This window comes from Fukomys damarensis, unplaced genomic scaffold (assembly GCF_012274545.1).
Source record: "Fukomys damarensis isolate Sample0158 unplaced genomic scaffold, DMR_v1.0_HiC HiC_scaffold_33, whole genome shotgun sequence".
Lineage (NCBI taxonomy): Eukaryota > Metazoa > Chordata > Mammalia > Rodentia > Bathyergidae > Fukomys > Fukomys damarensis.
This window is the reverse complement of record NW_022900945.1, coordinates 10,466,618-10,483,715: the sequence shown is the minus strand read 5'-3', so window position 1 is coordinate 10,483,715 and position 17,098 is coordinate 10,466,618. Positions and strand designations below refer to the sequence as shown.

Sequence of the window (17,098 nt, the reverse complement as noted above, 5' to 3'; positions counted from 1 at the left end):
TATATATATATATATATATATATATACATATTCCTATTTGTATAAACCACTTAAGATCAACTTTGCATACAGTACTAGCATCTTAATATAGTCTCCTGCAATTCCCACGTGTTTTGTGTTCAAGCTATGTTGGAATGTGGTTTGTTTTGTCTAGTGACTTAGTGCCAAAGCCATGCTTCACAAATTATGAGCTGTATGAGTAAAATATCTAATCTGAATTGGAGCATCAGAGGCATCTTCAGTAGGGTCTTATCTCCTGCTTAGAGCTTTGGCATAGGCTGAGAGAGAGAGAGAGAGAAAAAAAGACAGAACTAAAGAGAGAGGGAAACCGAAGAAACCAGGGAGCCAGGACGGCCATTGCTGTTTAATCAGTAAAAGCACTGGTCAGTCCAAGCCACTTATTTTCATTAGTAATCAATTGGGGCAAAGGCAAGCTATGTGTAAGGATAGGACTGCATGCAAGGACCTGAAGTCGTGCAGTTTCTATGGAAACTAATACAGGCAAGGCTTGCAAAGGAAAAAGACAAAGCACTCTCAAATTAGGAACAGAATAGACAAAATATGTGGTTGTAATTAGAACATTTTCCTTCTAGTTGAGAAGGTTTTAATTGTGGGAATGGAATTTGGGAGTGAGATACTCTGACCTCAGCACATGGGCTTCAGCTGTACTCACTTATCAAAAGAAGTCAACTGAGGGGTTAACTCTTTACAGCCTGCAATACTTATAGCCTACTTTGGGCCTAATCAATATTGTGGTCCCCTACATTGAAGAAATCCATTGATTACATTCTGATAAACGTGGTTTTTCCATTAAAATAATATATATTTGCCAGTGCTTTGGGGGAATGTGTTATGCCAGTTCATTTAGTTCAAGTTCAAATTGAGTTTTGTTTCAATGGGAAATGTTAACTGCTTGTGAAAGTTCCCATAGAACTTCTTCCTTCTCTCTAATACCATGTGGGTAGTTCAGATCCTAGTCTCTCTTCAATTGGCCTGGACTAGAAGTCAGAAGGTCTGGTTTTCAACTAAGACTTCACAGAGTTTCCTAATCATGTGACACTGAGAAAATCCTTTCATCTCAGGCCTAAGGTTCCCATATGAGAGATGGGCATAATAGTTTAATCCCATGTAATTGACAGACTTGTGGTGAGGATCAAATAGAATTAAATAAGATAATGGATAGCAGAATCCTGAATACTATAAACAGCCCAAGTAAATTAATTGTAAACATAATGTAGCTAAAGCATTTATCACACAAGGTAAATTAATGCCATGAAATATTTGTGGGGAAAATCAATATGGGATATACTCCCATGACTGTTCATATATTTCCCCATCCCTCTTTGCCCAGTTAGCTCTACCCTAGTCTTCCTCACAGGTGTCTTATTTAGATGCCCTTTCCCACCAAACCTACCCTATTGGGATGAATAGTTATGTATCAACCCACTCTACATTTCATAATCACTGGAGTTCATCTATGTGCATGACTTACTTGTGTACATATTGTTCTGTCTCTCCTATTAGGTCAAAAGCTTCATGAAGGCAGAAACTTGCTTGTGTTGCTCACACACACTAATAACAACACACCGTGGCACCAAATATTTGTTGAATAATTGTTGGATAATTGTTACAGGTGTTGATACATTTATCTAAATCATGAGTTGTTAACCAAAACTTGGATTCAGGATAGCTCAACCATATGATCTACATAGATGAAGAAATAATCATTCTATTTCATTTTGGATTAATTATGTATCATCTAACTCAGATGCCGGTTGCCATCTTTAGGCCCTTGATTCACAGTAAATTTTGAGTCTTCTAATGCTACAATGGAGAGGATTTCTCATTTTAGCACTATACTAACTTACTGAGCTTCAGTCAGTCATGTTAGACATTGAAAATCTTCTGGTTGTAAATAAATTTTGAGTCAATTTTTATTATTTATAAAGTAATTTCTTACAGCAAAATTAGATTTTCAGACAGAAATTTGTGTTTTAGGGCTTTTATTTTCGACTTGAGCTGTGCTTATTTACATGAGCACATTTTCAGATCTCCCAAGGCCAGGCCATAGAAGATCAAAGACCCTGCTGAAGGAACTCAGCACAGGACACAGGGCCTGAGAAGTTTCATCACAGTTCTCCACATAAACAGTTGCGGTCTTACGCCAGAGAGTGTCCTAGTCATGCAGATGGGATTATATTGTGTCTCTTTCCTGCCTTACTTGAATGGTAAGAGGATTAATGAATAGACTGACCTGAATGTCCTGGGGAGAAGGCAGTAAGTCACTTGCTTTGTTGAAGGGGTTCATGAAGCTAGTTACTGTTTAGTGGTTAGAAAGATAATTCACTAAATGACCCCAGGCTAGACTCAAAGATATAAGGTACTTCCCATAAGTGAGAAACTGCTCACTTCCTGCTGGCAAGAGCAGCTGTTCAATCTTGTATTTCATTCTGCAAGAAGAGATTTTATAAACATGCATTTTAGTTACATCACTTTGTTATCACCTTATAAAATTATGCTAGTGAGATTATTCTGAAGATATATTGAATTGGATTTTACAGATAATATTTGTTCAAGTGAGAAAAACTCCTATTTTGATATTTAGATTATTCTGCCTTCCTAAGTATGTTATTGGATATATTTTTTAGCAGATCCTAAAAATCACATGTACTTTTATCATACTTCATTTACCTTCTCATAGTCTTTATTTTTCAAATTATGTAACTGTGATAACTACCATGTAGAAGTCTATGAAATATACATTTGGTATTAAAAAGAAGTCCTCCTGTTTGAAAAGTTTACATAATACTGTCCAATTACAAGTCTGATTATATTTAGAACACAACTCTGGCTACATTTAGCATTCTTATTCCAGAATATAACAACATCAAAGACAGGATTTTGTATTTTTTTCCAATATTTCTACTGCTTTTGCTTCATTAGCTAATTTTTCTTTGTTGACCAGAACTGGGTTCAAAAGCCCAGTTCAAATACTCAGGATTTTAAATTGGTTCTTCTAATTTATCAAACAGGATTTTTATTGGGAAACATTATAAATTTGCCATATTTTAGCAAATAAGAATTTTATGATATGTCTTGCATTAAAAATCTCCCATAATTATCATACTCTAAGACAGCATATGTGAATTCTTTTAACATAATCTGGTACCCACAGAGTGGAGGTTCAGTAAACCTAAATTTTCATTTTCTTTTTGCCTTTAAGATATATAAGAAATATGATATTCATATTCCCCACAGCCAGATGGCCAGGAGTATATGTCCCAAATTATTTCATATCTTTCCCTTTTTCTTTTTATCCTTTTCCAATTTTTCTATCCATAGCACTGCTCAGTCTTAAATTCTGATTTTACTGAGATAGTCATTTTGATCTCTAAAATCTAGCAAGAAGTTTTTCCTATTGAGTTGGAGAAATACATTTTTTCCTTATTGGTCTAGAATACCCTTGTCCTTCTTGTGTATTAGGACTCTTTCCAAGGGCTACCTACTATAGCAAGCTTCCCATTACCTTATGATTTGAGTGTGATGTCCCTACATTTAATTTCATAGCAATTCATGTAAGTCTCAATTAGTATCTACAGCATTATAATTTAATCTTCCACTAGACTGTAGGTCTTAAGCTCTGAAGTTCTTGGGCACTGTATTTCATCTATGAAGACTGGTGCTTAGCACATATCAACATTCAATAAATATTTATGGATTCAATAAATAAAATTCTATTTACTTCCTTGTGTCGGTACTTAGATTTATCACTCATTGTGCTTTAGAGTATGGACATCGCAGATCATAACTCTTATTTCTGCCTCCTCTTTACAAGTGGATTTCTTATGGGAATGACAGGGCACGTCTTACATTGAAAGTCTTCCAATGTCATTTGTGTCTTCCAGTCTTAACTGAGTACTTTTACTTTGCCACTTTCTATTTGAAACCTTCTGTTCAAAGCTGTAAATGTCTGTGCAAACATAATGATTCTTCAAATTCTCGTGAGTTGAGTGTTTTGTCCCAACTAAAGAATTTGTCATTTGCTATCTTAAATAGTTTTAGAAATTCAAATCACATTCTATGGATGTAACTATACTGTATACCTAAAATGTACCAATAAACATAATTAAAAAAAAGAAATTTAATGACAAGGTTCCAAAATGATTCTACATGTATACATTTCAAATTTGTTTCCAAAATTGACATGCTTTAAAAGCATGGTACTTTATGTAGAAACTTTGTACATTTTAGTGAAAGGAAAAGGAAAAGGAAATGCATCTGTTTATTTCTGTATTTTATCTGTAAAAGTTCTGGAAATTCTGTGCACATGGGGTTAGGCTAGAGATTGATTTATTAGTTTTCAGTGTTCTTATGTTCTATTGAATTATTATTATTAATAATGTTTTTTTATACACACAGAAAAATATACTCATTATAAGTGTAGCTTGATGAATTACTACAAAAGGAGCAAATTCGTGTAACTAGTAACATCAGGAAACACTCATTATCATGCCCCTAGAATCCTTTTATGTCCCTTTCCCATTGATATCACTCCTCCTAAAGGTAAGCATTAATTTAATGACATAAATCAGCCAAAGTCAAAGTTAAAAAAATGAGAGTTTTGCATTGGTGTAATAAGAAAAACTTGGGGGGAAATAGAAATAATGTATATTAATTATTTTAATAGAACTTTATGACACATATGCAATTAGGATTTTAAAAACACACAGATTCGTTATCTCATAACAGCTACAAAAGTAAGTCTTTGGGAGGAGAAAGAAAAAAAGTGGAACAAAAAATTTCCCCTCAGAGGTTAGGCAAAAATAAAGCATGTAAAGAAATAAAATGTATATTTTAAAAAATGTTCTTTTTGAAATACCATACGTTCCTCAGGCCTTCCCACCCCTGGTCTACGCAGAGAGAGGCAAGATGCATTCAGACCTTTTGCAGCTCTCCCTTTCGGTGACTTGGTGGTGTTGGCACTGTGCTGTTAACATACATGGGTCAGCTGAACTGAGCATCCTTGTGGGCTGGTTTTATGGCCATTTACACAGACATATTCTTCTGTTGTTACCGAAATGTTATGGCAGGCCCATAGTTTTGCGAGCATATATTGTTTTACAAACGAACAATATGAATACAACATATCATACTTCAGAGATTTAAAGGTGTTTATGCATTTGTGAGGAGTATGTGATTCATGTACTGAAATATGGATTCCGTGGATGCAAATTAATGCTGTGCATTAACATTATTATTGGAGAAAAATTAATTGACATTACTTGGCATTACTATTCAGGAATACCATTGTGTGTTTGTAATTATTCTTTTCTCTTCAAATAAAACATAGCAACAGTCATATTGTTTGTTCATCTACCACTTCCTACAGTAATACATAATTTTTTATCTCATTTAAGTCTCAGAGTGACTGTCTTTCATAGGCAAGAAAAGCATGAGCCATGTAATGAAAATAAGTGATTTGAGGTTTAGGAGAGAAAGCTGCTGACCCCCACTCCTGAGCTTCTGGTGGCAACCTTGTTGAAATACAAGCTTTGTAGTTGTTCAAAAACTATGCTAAAGTTTGATTTAAGCTACTCTTGAAATAGCAGTTCTTTCTAAATCATTTTATATGCCAAAGGGAATTTAAATTTTTATCTTAAGAATTTAAATTTTAGAGATCTTGGAATGTATCCTTATCCTCTTCGTGTATGAGTATCCATTGAGGGCTGGCACTGTTGATGAGGAATTTTCTGGGAGTTCAGACTTCCCATGAAGCCATGGTAAAGTAAGATGCTGCTGGTTAAAAACATGCTATTAGATATACAGGCAAAAATAGTTTCCTGTCCTTTGGTCAGTGCTGTTTAGTTTTTTAGAGCCCAATTTTTGCCTTCCTCCGTAGGAAAGCAAGACAGCAGGTAAAGAGATGCCAATGATTTTGGAAGACGAAACTTTGCATTCAGAAGGGCTCTGTGGATGTGTGTGAGGTGGAGAGAGTGTAGGATCTGGCCATTTACTTGGTGCATCAAACTTGCTGCCTTTGCTGCCAGCAACTATTGTTGGCACTTCACTGGGTAGCAGTGATTTTCACACCTACTTTTAGGGCTTCAGTTTGTCTTATGTGTTGTTCCATTACAAAGAGCTTCAGTAATTTTATTCTCTTTGTATATGAATAGCCAAGTTTGTGTGCGAGATTTGAACTTGTGAGATCCATTTTTGGCACATGTGTGCCCAGAGAGAAAGCAGGTTTCTTAAAAAGAACTAGGAAGTTAATTATTTGGTGTATAATACTCTTGTATTAAGCATTTGGCTTTGGCATTGTGCATTGTCATCTGTCATTTCTTTATGACTAAGGCTTTTGATTCAGATAACAATTCATCAGAGAGGCACCATTATCCAACAAGAAACTGTGTAAAGTACCTGAAGTGTAAAGTATTTCAGATGTCTATCAGGATGACTAACAAAACCATCGCGATCTCTTTGTGGTTCATGAAATTCACAGCTTCACGGCTTTACTTCTAGTGGGCATGGCTTGATCATAGTTCTTTCCATATAATGAGAAAATGGGTATGAGAGTGCTCTGAGCTTTACAGTATGCTTAGCAAACACAAAGTATTGCTATCATTATCAATTATGCTTACCAGTAATACTTACCCTACTAACACGAGGTCAACTTTAAAATAGAGCAAGATCTGCTATCTCTAGTTCTCTGCTAGATGGGGGAAAGTAATACGAAAGTGCCAGCTTACAAAGGAATATCTGGTCCATTATCTATTTTGTGACTGTCTTTTAGGCTTTCAGTGATTGAAAAAGGAGAATGAGATTGAGGAGGAGCTGAGGAATCAAGAGATAAAAGGGAAATAATGCCCTGAGAGATTCACTAAGATATGCTGCAAAGATTGCTTCCTTTCTCACCTATAAATCTGTACTTGTATCATGTTTTTTAATGTACATCGGTGTCAGTGATTAGAATCTTTTATTAATTGTTCCCTTCTTAAGAGAAGCCTTACATACAAATATACACTGCTAGTTTTCAAAAGTTTGTTTAATACTCTGAAATTAGGATAGGGGAAGGAAAGAGAATCACTTGAACACTTTACTAAATTCCTCTGTCTTAAGCCTATGTTACAATATTGTCATGACAACCCTACAAAGTTGGGCAGGTTCTGCCTGATTTATACATGAGAACAAAGAAACTTCATGATAAAAAAAATCGATTTATTCAAGGCTATATACCTCATAAGTGGTGAGTTGGCATTCAACGCTAGGCTTCTCAGACTCTTTCAGAATGCTTTTACCCTGTGCTCATGATACTAACTTTGAGGTGAAATGCTTATTGATTTTATGTTTCCAAGGTTCTTTCACCAAAGTAATTTTGTCTGACTTTACTAATAACTATGTTGATGAACAGAAATTAATTACTTCATTTTTACAAATGAACTTCAGAGCATTGGTATCAATTAAGGTATTCAATGTAACAAAAAAGACTAAAAACATGTATGTTTCTAGTATGGTTTATTTACCTTTCAGATAAAGTAAAAAAAAATGGCAGCAACTAAAACACCAACTACCATATGTACTTTGCAAGATTGGTTCTCCTCTAAGAAAAGACTTGGATATTTAGATTCTTCTCATGTTGTGGAGACTTTATTTTAAGCACATGGCCTTCAGAGTTGTGAAGGCAGGAGGTAGATAAAGGGGGAGACAATGTTGGCAAGATCACTTCTCCTTTATCTGGTAAGTTAGGGACATGACTTTACTCAGATACACTGTGCAAGGTTTTTGTAGGTCAAACTTTTACCAGTTGTTTTGCCACTTCCTGTCAAAAGCATGATTCAATAATCTTTCAAGAGTGTGTTGTTTTGTTTTCGTGTATTTGCAAATTTTCAAGTTTTTCTGCTGTTGTTGATTTCTAATTTATTCTATTTTGGTTGGAAAAGATGCTTGGTGTAGTATCAGTTTTATTAAATTTATTGTGACTGATTTTGTGACTTAATATGTGATCTCTCTAATAGAATATTACATGTGTGATTAAGAAGAATATAGATTTGTTTAGTATGGGGTAGAAAGTTTTGTATATATCTATTAAGTACATTTGATCTAGAATGTTGCACAACCCCACTGAGTTTTTAGTGATATTTTGTCTGGATTTTCTATCCATTATCCAAAGTGGAATGTAGTTGTCTCCTACTATTATTGTGTTGATGGCATTTATTTTTCTTTTAGATCTTTTTTTATACTTAGGTGCTCTGCTACTGGGTACGTGCATATTCATAATTGCTCTATCTTCTGTTAAGTTGATCTTTTTATCAATATATAGTGACCTTTATTGCCTTTAGATTCAATTTATGATTTGAAGTCTATTTTGTCTAATAAGTATATCCATTTTTTGCTTTATTTTAGTTACAAGGTATATGAACATCTTCCTCCACCCCTTCACTTTCAGCCTACATATGTCCTTGAGTTGAAAGTGAGTTTCTTACTGATAGCATACAGTTGGATCTTGTTTTCTAATCCAGCAATTTAAATATGTCGTCTCATTTCTTTCTGACATGCAAGATTTCTGCTAAGAAATCTACCAGTAGTCTTACAGGAAGTTTCTTGTAGTTAACAAGCTACTATTCTCTTCCTCCTTTCAAAATGCCCTCTTTGTCTTTAAATTTTGACAATTTGATTATAATGTGTTTTTGTCTTTTTGAGTTAGTCTTATTTGATATCCTTTGGGGTTCCTAAGAATCTATTTTCTTGGGTATCATTTTCTTTCCCAAGTTTGATAAGTTTGCAGCCATTTTTTCTTTGAATTAACTTGTACCCTTTCTGTCTTTGTTTTCCTTCTGATACATGTATATCAGTTCACTTGCTGATGATCCTTTATTCCTTTTAGGCTGTCTTTCCTTTTTTTCCCCCCTGGCTGGAGGCATCCAGTGATCCATCTTTGAGTTTGCAGATCTTGTCTTCTACCTGATTTAGTTGCTGTTAAAAATCTCTCCTGAGATTCTCTGTTAAGTTATTGTGTTCTTCAGCTCTTTAATTTCTGTTTGACACCTTTCTGATTCCTCTCGTTGAAATTCTCTCTCTGCTCACACATTGCTCTCCTGACCTCAGTGAACATTTTTGTGACAGTTATTTTGAATCCTCTATTAGGTAAATCAAGTATCTCCATTTTCCTGATTCGGTGTCTTGTTATTTAGAACATATTTTCCTTAACTTTCTCAATTTCCATGTCTCCCAGTCTTCAGAAATTCTTAGGGACCTTCACAGTTTTGTGTGTCAAACCATATTTGTTCTGAATGGTTCAAGATACTGGAGTATACCAAGTCCCGGTAGTGCCCAGAGAGAGAGAGCCACTCTTGTAACAGCTAGAAATGTCTGAGTACAAATTGTGTGGTTCAGTTCCTTTCTTTAGAAAGAAATGGAAAGGCGAGGAGTTATTGCTTGCTCACTCTGAACTGAGCCATAAAGATGAGTGTAGATTTCTGTATGCTCATTTAGACTCTTTTATTTTTTTGTTGTTTTTTTTAAATTAAATTTTGATGAGTACGTGTTTGCAGTATATAATGGTTACACAGACTAATGTTGTTTTAAACCATTCCTTTGCTCTGTGTCATCTTCAGCAGTCTAGTGAATCCTAATTTGCATCTGCTCTCAGATTCAGAGGAGTCCTTTAGAAAAGGTGGTGTGCTTGATGGGTTCCTGTAGGGAAAAGTTGGAGGCTTGATTTTACTGTTGTAGTGAGCTGTGAAAGGAGCCATGTAAAGTGGTTCTTGCCTGTTTAAACTGCCAGGGGACTAGTGATTGAATATCTGCTCATCTCTTCCAAGAAACAGATGAATTGGAAGCTATCTCCTCAGTAGCAACTTGATAAATCAAGGCAAAAAAAAAAAAGTGCAGTCCCTGCTGAGAGGTGGAGTAAGATGAGGATGGGGAAGGAGTTGTGAGAAGAGTCTGTAAGCCACTCAAAGCTGCTGCTTTGTTCTCTGTAGACCTCAGAGTACTAGCAAATATGGGTCCTGTGTTTCCAGATATAGGTGAGCTAGTAGCCAGACCCTCAGGCAGCAGCTAGAAAAGACAAGGGTGCTAGCTGTTTAGTCTAAATCCTTACAAGGAGAAGCTAGAGTCTTGTTCTGTTTGTTTGGTTTTTGTTTCCTGGAATGAGCTAAGGAGAGGAGCTTCTACACATACCAAGCTCCCAGAGTTCAGTGCTTTCCTATCCTCTTTCCTTCTAGTTGCTCAGCTAGAAGTCAGACTTTTGGGCAACAGCTTAAACAGTTGGGGGATTAGATATATAATCTGACCCTTTCTACAGTCTGAGTGATGGGCTTTATCGCCTATTCTGTGCTAAACTAGGGGCATGAGTAAGGAAAGTGCTCTGCACACCTGTTGAAAGCAGCGTTTTTGTTCTCTGTGGTCCTAAAGGACTAATGAATGCTGAGTCCTTTCAGCTCCTGGAAATAAGAGTTGGTTTCTTGGATTAGTGTTATAAAAGTTAGGGGGTTAGATATGTATGTGGTTTAAGCCTTTCTAGGAAGAAACTGGATGTTTGGTTTTGTTGCAGGGGCAGGCAGCAAGGGAGTGTCTTTTAGTCTATTTTGTGTTGCTACTACAAAGTACCTCTGGCTTAATAATTTATAATACACAGATAATTGTTTTCTCGTAGTTGTAGAGATCAGAAAGTTCAAGATAAGGTCATAGCATCTGGCAAAGACCTTGCTACGTCATCCCACAGGAGAAGGCAGGAAAACAACGTGACAAAATGTAACTGGGTTTTGGTGTGTTGGAGTCTGCTTCTGGAGGTGGTTTCTAGGTTCTTTCTGTCCTGAGCAAAGAACTGGCCAAGGCAAGCACAAATGGTCACAAAGTTTTATTTATTTATTTATTTTTATTGTTGTTGTTTTTCTGGTATTGAGGATCGAACTCAGGACCTTTCACTTGCAAAGAAGGCATAGTGCCACTGAGCTAAATCCCCGGCCCTTAGAAAAGTTTTATTAAAGGTAGGAGAAGAAACTGCAGAGCAAGTTTGGGCCAAATAAAAGTAGGGTGGTAATGGATCACCGTGCAAGAGCAAGAGCAAGACCCAGCGGTTAAAGTTCATATGGACTCTCCTTTTTGTATCACCCACGCCTCAAGCTGACCTCAGGCCTGGGTCATCCTACTGAAAACCTGCTTGAGTTCTCAGAAGTCCACATTCAGGGCTTTGGGTACTGTTCTGCACGTGTATCCTGGGATTTTGTGATCAACAGGTCACACCTACTCCTCTAGCCAGCTTTGCTATGCTCTGATCTCCTATCTCAAAAGGAGACTAACTCACTCTTTTTTAATAGCATGACTCTCCTCCATAGAAGCAGAACCCTCATGGCCTAATCACCCGTCAAAGACCCACCTCTTAAGATTGTTACAAGGGCAGTTAAGTTTCAAAACGAAGTTTGGGGACAGACTTTCAAGCCATAGCAGGGAGAGAAGCCCCAGGAAGTATCCATCCACATGGCTCTGGAAATTCACAGGGTACTGATGATTTCTTGCTCCATCACTTTCCATGTATGGGCTAGTTAGTTACCAGGTTTCTCAGGCAGCAGCTGTTTGAAGGTAGGGCTTTTCTTAGTCACATGTATATAGAAGTCTATCAACTAGATTCTAGAGGAAATTGATCTATGTGCGCCTGTTCATTTGGTGTGTCTGTGAATGCTCCACCCTGCCATCTTGCTGATGTCCTCTTTAAGACAATTTGCTTTATAGTCTGTTTGTTGTCATTTTTCAGTTTTATGATCTTCATGTATTTATTCATTCTGTCATAGATTCATCCTACTAATATTTACTGAGTGCTTTCTTTGTGCCAGATACTGTGTAGCCACTAGCAAATGGTGGTCATTCAATAATCGCTTTATGAATAAAGTTTCTCCCATATTTTCAAAATACATTTCTATTATGCTACTAAGATTTGGAAGGTTAGATGTTTTCTTTTCAGCTTTGCTGTTTCATAATTTAAAGGCACAAATTCTTAAGAATGATCTTTGAAATTTTACACATGATATTTGTTTCAGGAGAAAAATTGGGATTGGCACCCCAGTCTCTTCACATTTTGAAATTTAACACTTAAGGGAAAAGCAAAGGAGTTAAGAAGGTCAATGTCTTAGTTACTTTTCTCATTACTGAGATACAATGCCCAACACCCACAAGTTGAAAAAGGAAAGGTTTATTTTAGTTTACAGTTTGTAGAGGTTTCAGTCCCTAGGCAGCTGGCTCCAAGGCCAAGTGGCATAGCAGGAGGGTGTGGCAGAGGAGAAACAGTCCATGGCAGGGTAGGCAGCAGAAGCAGGGGACAATAGAAGTGAGTCTCCCTTAACCTTTATATTTCATTCAGGCTACAAGCCTGTTGGTTGGTGCCAGTATACCTTGGGTGGTGCTTCTGTCTTTAGCAAATCCATTCAGCCACACCCAGAACTGTGCTACACCAATTAGTGGACTAATCCGTGCACACTTAATCTCAGTATCACAAACTTATGATCCAGCCACCTTCCAAAAGCCCCACTTACGAGTGCATGAGGCTTTGGAGAGACACCTTGATACAAGCCATAACAACCCAAAAAACCTCCTCCATGGAAAGATGAGTCCCAAGGCCTTGTGCATCCCTATTTTCATTAAAACAGGTAACATAACTGTTGTGTTTGGGCTATTGGTAGCTATGGGCTATTTCAGGATACTCTTCAACACCTTGAAGTTGCTAAAGTAGACTCCATGCTTCTCTGGGTAAAACTAAATAAAACAAAAGAAAATTAAAAATGGAAGAAGTGTTCTATTTGTTGATTATCACTTGTTATAATCCTAAGAAAAATATTGGAAGTGAGGTCCTCTAAGACAGAATAACGTTTCTTTAGAAATAAGCAATTGATGTTCCCACATAGCTTGATGTTTTTCTGTAGTTTTTATAATATTACCCAAAACCCAACGTTATGTGTGTGTATGTGTGTACACTTGTGTATGTTAAGCTCTGTGATACATACACTAAACCTACACATAAGGATACTTGTGTGTAGTTTAGGGGAAAATAAAACATCACCGAGGGAAGAAGTTCCTTACGATGTCAAAGGTATATTAATTCATTAATATTTTAATCCAACAGAGATATATTTTCTTCATTTTCTTATGTCTGTGCTGATCCTTTCCTTTCAAACACTGCAGATTTATCCTCCAAAGATACATAACAGGAAACTCAACTCAAACAACTGAAACAATATGAAAATGTAATGGAACCTGAGGTTTCCAGAGTTGGTTAACTTAAATCTTAGTAAGACTGCTTATGTCCCAGGTTTTGGACATTCTCAGAATTCTTCAGCTTTGACCTGAGCTAATTTATGTCATGATTACAACCAGTACCAAGACAGTATCACAGTCTGTCATGACAATGTCCTGTTGAACGTACGTGATCCAGTGTTTCCATGTTTCTTTTTTCCCAGAGAGGATAAAACTTACTCACAAATCCCAGCAGACTCCTCACAGCTCATTTTCTAGGATTTGGTCAGATGTGTTGACAAAAAGAATCCCTGGAAAGGAGAATGTGATTATCATGATTGTGTCGAATTAACAGGATTTGCTTCTGAATAATAGGTGTGGACACTGGTGTAAAAACCAAGGCTTTTTTTGTAAGGAAGAGAGGGAAGTGAGAGTATCTGGTGATCACGGGTGGTATCTGTTACACCACCTAGAATGTGACTCTCCCTTACCGCTCCAGATAGAATTAATCTTTCTTCCCTGTGTCCTCCATATCTATGTGATATGATCATAAAATATTATGAATATTTAAGAATATTTATGGCAGTAAAAGATACATTAACATTAATTCCCCTCTAAATGCCCCCTTTCTTATCCCATTATTCTTGCCATGCTCTGAAGCAGTTCTAGAGATCTTCCTTCATGAATGTCTTTAAATTGAGTTATTGTGGTTGCTCTGATGACACGAATTGATTCGAAATGCTGACCTTTCATGTTCATTTTGGCTTTGGGGAAAAGCCAAGATCACAGTGTCAGATCCAGTGAATACTGTGCATTGGGATTCATCCTAATGCTTTCTTGATTTTGGCACTAGGCAGTAGCATTCATTGTATTCTTGATCACATCCCATAAAAACACTCACAGAAGAGGACTTCCAGAACTGCTTCAGAAAGTGGCAAGAAAAATGGGTAAGTGTGTCCAGAGGGGAGGGGGACTTGGAAGGAGACTCAGAGCAATGTGTCCTTTACTGTAATACATTTGGAAAATTTAAACACACCGTATTTTCTCTTCAGCCCATGTACATACTTGAATGAACATGTGAGTACACAAAGATTGATTGTGGGAGAGAACAAAGCCCTGTTTTAAATAAAACATCTCTTACAAATTGTTCTCTTTTCAATAAATAACAAAGACAAGACTCGGCAGATGAAGATAATGGGAATGAAGCAGGTTTTGTGTAACTACGTCTCAACAATCATCTTTCAGATGTTGCTCTGTTGTGTAACAAGGTTTGGGAAAAAGAAGTTCTTTTCACAAATAGTAAACATTTCTTCCATGAAGAGACCAGACTTATTAACAAAAAAACATTTTCCCCAATGTCTTCTTATGGGACTCTCAGAAAAGAAGCTACTTATAGGTGAGCACAGGAGTTATGTCATTTACAAAAATACCCCAAATGCCTTCATTAGAGACAAAACCAATTATACATGAACAGACACACTAATATACAACGATAGTTAAATGTAGCATTCTATTTATTTAAATCAGTAATTGCCATAAATGATAGGGCTTCTTCATTTCCTAGATAGCCAATGCATTATTCATATTTCCTTAGGGTAAATTATGCAAAAGTCAAGGCTGTGCGTTATTGGTTTTATGTGGTGATCCATAGGCACAGTAGATTATTCATTAAGATAGTATATACATATTATACAGAGGCATTGCTGGATATTTGTTTTTCCTGATGTCTTATGAATTCTGCTGTTCTTTATTTAACATTTGGCAATTGAATGTCTTCATGTGGGACTGAGATTCTATGAGTGTGAATTTTAGTGTATTTTTGGGGGGTTGCATAGTCTAAAGGGGATTCGGCATATAGTAATTTCTGTGGCATCTTCTTAGATCTTCATACAGGGTAATGAAGCTGAGAAAAATTTAATATTCCCAATTTAGTGGGTGCAAATTATTTTTCTTATTAAAAGTGAGTAAATCTATTAAAAAGTTGTATATCCAAGTTATTGGATATAAAGAAATCATGGGCTTCCTTTCACTAAATGAAGGGCACTTTAATTTTGGATTGGAGAATAGCTATCATCCCTTTAAAACAGGCTCTGGTCAGCTGGCATTTGACGTCAGTATACCTAGTGTTAGCATGATATATCTATGTGACCAGATCATTTCATCACAGAATGTATGAATTAGTGCTTTATCGAAAAATGTCTTCTCGTTATCACAGTAAAAAATATATCTTAAGAAGTAATTTCATTTTATAAAAAATGTTTGAAATTTAAGTATTTCTGAGTACTGCCAACACCTTAATGCATAATTGAATAAGAATGACTGCACACGAGGGATGAGAGACACTTAAAATTATGAATTATTTGAACATTCTTTTCCAAATTATGATAGACATTATTCAGTATTTTATTAATTTTACTTAGATGTGGCCAAAATTCAGCTTAACATGAAGGACTTTGCTCCTAGATTGTAGAAGTGATCACAGTATATTGAGGTCTGAATCCTCTCTGTCGACAGCTCATGTGGAATATTTCTTTAGAATCTGGCCAATTTGTTAGCTTTAGACAAGATATCATCTTCTATGCTGTATGTGTGATTCACACTTTTCTTCCAATTCTTTCAAAGTGCCAAGCTTTACCTTGCTTCAGGGCTAGTACACCTGTGGTTTTCTCTGCCTAGAGCTATTTTCTTTGCCTTATTTGCATGGCTGGTTCTATTTTCATACTTCAAATTTCAGCCAAATGTTGTCACACCTGAGATGGCTTTTTAAAAAGTACTCCATCAGGTTTTCCTTCTGATTAACATTTTTCTTTCCTTCATTTGTTGCAATTAATTATTATGTATTTATTTGTTGTCTGTTTTCCTCCATTCTCACTCTTAGAGATGAAAATTTCCATAGAAGCAGGGACACGTTGTAGGTGTTTAATAAACATTGGATGACTGAATGGATAGTCCTGGTATCAGGACCAGAATTGAATCCCAAGTCTCCAGAATCTTACCATTCCACGATAGCCACTATTTTTTCCTTTGAGGCAGGATTTCGCTACAACCTGCAGGCTGATCCTTGAACTCCTGGTGATGCTCCTGCCTAGGCCTCTAGAGTGATGGGATTACAAGGCTTGTGCCACCATGACTGGGTTAGCTACAGCACACTTTTATTACAAAATATATTGAATTATTTTCTACCTTTACCCATGTAGAAAATAAGTTTTTATGTGGACTAAATTCAACTGATGTCTAATTTCTATTTTACATCTGGGAAGGATAAAGTAGACAAGTAATGAAGGCCTCCCTAGGTAGGGTATTGAAGTAAGAGAACATGGAGAGTAATAGGATTCTGAACAGAAAATGACAGTGTCTTTTGACAGTTAAAAAAGTTCTGCTTCTCAAACAATGACTGACTTTAAATCAATGAAAAAAATTGATTCTAAATCCAGTTGCTTTCTTTAAAGATGCTATTGCTTTTACTTGTGTTTATTTCCTCTGAATTTTGCCCAATTAATAAAAAAAGAGTAAAACTAGGTTTTATTTCTGTGGAATTTAGCTTCATTAATCTTAGTTTATTTTCACTTAGAAGCTGACAAACTCTAATTAGTTACTTTCACTGCCGCTACACACACACGTACACATCCTGAATTTTTTCAAGCTCAAATTATCTTGTAGACTGACTTGATTGACTTAGGTGTGAAATAATTTTCTTGTCTATATCAGGGACAGAATGTCAAATTTTCTGATTCTCTTAACAGCAGGTATTTAAATTCTCTTAGCAGCAAGCATTTGATTTATTGTCTTTGGAGTCTTAAAAGTTACCTTTTATTGTATTTTTTAAGTAATATTAGCTTTAATATGAAAGAAAGTAGGCAAAATTAAGTAGATT

At 36.1% G+C, this 17,098-nt stretch overlaps 1 protein-coding gene across 16 annotated transcripts in view; it reads left to right on the top strand.

Moving 5' to 3' along the window:
* Nucleotides 1-17,098, top strand: part of Slc44a5 (solute carrier family 44 member 5) — a 405,160-nt gene that overhangs the window by 150,488 nt on the left and 237,574 nt on the right. The window contains exon 1 of one of the 16 annotated variants that reach the window (XM_010605148.3): nt 2,191-2,228. The exons of the other annotated variants lie outside the window; for them this stretch is intronic. The gene's annotated coding sequence lies outside the window, so the exon portion shown is untranslated. Of the gene's footprint in view, nt 1-2,190; nt 2,229-17,098 lie in introns of those variants that run through there. 16 annotated transcript variants of the gene reach the window in all.